Consider the following 4,934-nt stretch of genomic DNA (forward strand, 5'->3'; position numbering starts at 1 on the left):
AATGCGATGTGAAACCGCCAATCACTTTGTTCCATAACCATGAATCCTGTGACCCGTTTGTTTCTCTCTCTCTCTCTCCTATATTTTCCTTTTGTTTTTTCCTTTTGTCACCAATGGAGTTCTTCTCTGATCCCAACTGCCACCTCTCCCTTTTCATTTGTTTAATTATCATTATTTTATTAATGGCACTTTATCTATTTCTACATAAAAGTGAACTTTTTAATTATTCCTTTTCGGATGGAGGAGAGCGATTCTTTCCTTCTAAGCAAAGCAGGAATTTGATTCGTGTTCTAATAGAAAGCATTACACATATGAATGGATAGAAAATTCAAACTTAAAAATGATTATAACTTGAAAATTAAACCTTAAGAAAATTCACTCAAATAGATAAAATATAACAAAAATCATTTATTAAGATAATAAAAAGTGAAAGCAATTTAGCAGTTAGATTTATTAATTTTTCATTAAGAATACTATTTTTGCATATTTAATTGTCTTAGAGAAAAATGTTAAAAAAAATCAAATATAATAATTTATATTTGTTAAAAAATTTATGTATTTTTGGACCACCTAAATTTTATATCAAAAGTTAAAATAAATTAAATGAATTTAAAGTAATATATAAAAATAATTTATTGGCTTAAACTTATTTTTTATTTTATTTTATTTTACTTTTTCTCCCTATTTTAATTTTCTTGTACTCTTCCTCATACTTTTCAAAAACTAAAGGTAGCCTAAAACTTTGTCATATTTATGTAAATTTAGTGGGTTGTTTGGATTTCACTTAATAAAAATAGAAGCAAAAAGCTATCCAAACAAAGCCTTACATATTCCTATGTTATAATAATTAGTATAACAATTATTACATTAATTTAAAAATTCTCAAGTAAGGAAAAGGCCTTCCGACTTCCTTTCTATGCTATTCATTTAAGCCCCTATCTCCCATTTGTCTCTTATGGTCACTTGTAGGAATTTTATGCTTTTAGCATGGATTATTACTTTTAGCTTACCAAAGTTTATTAATACATGTTGGAAAATGTTATAAATTCGTAATAAGGAAAATTATTAGAAGTATCTCAATAAATATTTTAAGTTATAAAGGAAAAACTTATGAAATGCATATAAGCTTGTAAAAACTATACAAGGTAGACAAAGATGTGAATAAAAATAAAAGAGACTTGATGGAACGAAGAAGCTTGTGATTCAAGATGTAAATACAATGAGTGGGAAAATATGTGATATTTCAGAAACCCAATAATTGTATCTAGTTCTATCATTTATAATATTTTCTATTATATAATGTAATGATTTTCTTTTATTCGTGGATATAGATATGACTGGTTGAATTGTGTTAAAACCTCATGTATGTTTATGTGAATTATTTTATTTTTGTGTTATTGAACTAACGTTGTTTGCATTAAAGTTTTGGTTGTTTGTGTTTTTAAATCTTTCTTTTATTATTTTTCTTCCACTTAATACTTTAAAAGGATTTTTTTTTAAAGAACTATTTTTCTCTCTCAATTTTGAATAAAAATTTAAATCGACCAAAACTTTATTTTTCAAACTTTTCAAATTTATTGGAACTTTCCAAAAAATAAAAAATAAAAAATAAAAAATAAAAAAATTAATGATTTGTACTTTATATTTCTTGTTATTTTTATTAGCAATATAAAATGAAAAATTATCCCCCTTTCTCTAAAACATGTTGCATACAAAAAATTTTGACCTCTTTAGTAGATCATTAACTTGACAGGAGGATAAAAATGTATACCATATTTGAATAATGAGTCAAATTTGAGCAATAGATTTTTAAACCAACCGTGTTCAAGTTGTGTTTGTGTGTTTTTAAATTTAATTAATTAATTTTTTTAATGATTAGTGAGGAAAATTGTTAACTGATACATCCAAAAGCTCAAAATAAACAACAAGTCAAAATAACTCTTTCCTCAAACAAAATGTAGGTATGGTTCGAAATAGCTTCCTTTTATTTTCTTTTTTAAAATTAGTTTGAAATTGTACTTTAATATACAATTTTTTTTATAGAAATTGAAATTGTAATTTTAAGATATGGTTTCTATTAGCCTAAAAGTTCTCCTACGAATATTTTGATGATAACAAAATATGATTAAATGTACTAACATATTTAAATTAAGTAAAGTTTCATGTTTTATTGAGAAATTCAAAAGAAAAATCAAGATCGTCCAACATAAATTCAAAGGACATTAATAGATAAATCCTTGAAGACTTATAAGTTCTAGAAAATTCTATAAGATAAAATCTCTTGTGTATATTTAGGATTAAACTAATTTTCATACACTTTCAATGCATTCATTTATACTCAGTTTTTCATAAAAATAATCTTAAATGTTCAAAAAAATTGAATGGATATGATTTATACATCGAAACCTAAGGCTAAATTCCTTTACAATTGACTTATAAAGGTTTCAAAATGATTTACCTAAATATTTAGGAGGTTAAGACTGAAAAAAGAAGGTTTTTGGGAAAGAAAATTTTCAATTGGTCATGGGGAACCCTAAATCAATCTAATCGGTTAGGAACCAATTCAACCAATTGGGTTTTTCCGATTAAGGACTGATTAAACGAGCTTAAAACTTTCCCTCTTCCAGAACCTTGGTGCCTTGTAGAGGTCCAACCTTTCGTGATCGAGCATTGATTGAAGGTCAATTGAGCATTAGAAAAGATAAACAATCATTTATAGTGCATTAAATGCTCCACTTACTACTTAATTAGTTGAATCAAAGTTTGATCAATCGAGGCTTGCTTTTGTAGAATGAGGTGTTTGATATTGTTTTTCTATAAATTGAGAGCTCTTATGTATTTATTGATCAAAGAACATTTGCATTAATTTGCTTACCTACCATTTTCTCTCATTTAAAGCTCTCAACTCAAGTACATTTACTTTTCACTTGCAAATCCATTTAGTGCACCCTCTTGTATTCATCCTATCATTTCTTTGTATTGAGCCTAACTTGTGTTAGGATTGAATGTTATAAAATCTCATTTATTGAGGAAAGGTTGATTGATTAAAGCTTCAAGTTAGTTATTGAACTTGAAGGGAAGTGTAATGTTCAATGGAGCTGTGAATCCAAGTATATGATTAAAAGTTTAGTTTGAAATCTTGATTAGTAGAACCCTCAATAGAAAAGGAATTTGAGGAGAGTGGACGTAGGTGGATTAATCGAACCACTATAAAAAGAGTTTTCATCTCTCTTCTGTTGTCTATTTATTTATTTACTTCAATTATAAATTAATAATATTCACCATATTAATTTCTTATGTGAAAAGTGAAAATCTTATATGTACTTTTCTCTTTCCCCACCTTATATCTATATTATTCCTCTACAACCTCCAACTTACACACCTACAGCCATTGAAAACATTTTATCATAAACAAACAACATCAATATTTCATCAAATGTAAAAAGGTATCTCAGTATAAATGTCAAAACTTCTCTAACATATTATTATTAAATAATAATTAGTCCATATATATATATATATAAACATGGAAACAAAAAAAATAAAAATAAAAAACACACTTAACAATATGATGCGTGGAGGAAGCAAAACAACCAGAATGATAGAGAAAAAAAAATAGATATGAAAAGTGAGACCTATTTTTTCATACCTTGAACTTGAAGGCAACGACAAGTAATTAAGAAGAAGCACATGAAATGGAAGGTAGAAAGGCAAATGAGACAAGTCAAGTGGAGATGTTGCTGGTGATCATGATAAAATCAAGATGCCATTTGTCTGCACCTACATCTGCACTTCTTCATAATTTGAGTTTCTAAGGTTTTTTGGGAGGATGATGAAGCAAGCATGGCACTAAAAAGGAAAGTGGATAAGGTGCAAGTGCAAATGCAGATAAATGAGGAACTTGAGTCTTGACTGCCACCACCTTTTGCCATAGAGCATCACATTTTTATACAAAGGAGAGACTAAAGAGTGTGGAGAGTAGTTACTCTCACATCGGCAGACAGACATACTTATAGTTGAGAGCTTGGAAGAGAAAGTAGGCGAGTACAATAGAGATTGACATGTGGGCGGTTATGTGGCCACCTCAAGTGCAACTAGGCTTAAATTTTAATAGTGGAGGTAATCAAATTGTACATCATTTGGAAACATAAAACATATTTGATGGTGATGGTATTTATTCGGTGTTTGGGGAAGGGGAGTGGGGGTTGTAGAATGCGGTGCATGAGGATGGAGTTTTGTTTATTCACGTGGGAGTGTCATCGCAACCACCACATGCACCCTACCCTGAGGAGTCCAACCTTTGCCCTCACCAACTTCAATTGGTAGATGGACCACTGCAGAGATTGGGTTGGACATTCCCCCATTACTCTGCAATTCTACAAACACTTGGTCCCCATCTTTACCCAGCCAACAACTCACATTATTAACATTTAATTCTTTTATTGTTTCTATTGTGAGCCCTTTTTTGACATCCCAAATCAAAATCACAACCAGCCTTACTCCCAAACAACCACTCCCACAATTTATGTTTTAAGTGGAAAAACCTATCTTGATTTATTTTTGAGTTTCAGTTTCGACAGTCCAATTTTAGTTAAGAGTATGGGGATGAAGGAAAGGGCCGTCTCTAAGTATTCCAAGAACACTGCAAAACTCCTCCCATCTTAGCACGATTCATAGAAAAGGAGGCGGAAGATGATGGGGATTGGGGGGTCAGCACCAAGAATGTGCAGGTGTCTAGTCCCAATGAGAAATGAGACATAAAGATGATGATGGTGACCGTGCGAAACCACTTGACTAGGACAATCCATTATCTTCACAAGATGAGTAAAGAAATAGTATGTTTATTCAGAACCCCAGTTGACTATTGGATCTCTCACTTACCTTTTCTTCTCTACCATTACATTGGGGTCGATATGAGCCAAAAGAAAAACACA

This window comes from Vitis riparia, chromosome 8, assembly GCF_004353265.1.
Source record: "Vitis riparia cultivar Riparia Gloire de Montpellier isolate 1030 chromosome 8, EGFV_Vit.rip_1.0, whole genome shotgun sequence".
Lineage (NCBI taxonomy): Eukaryota > Viridiplantae > Streptophyta > Magnoliopsida > Vitales > Vitaceae > Vitis > Vitis riparia.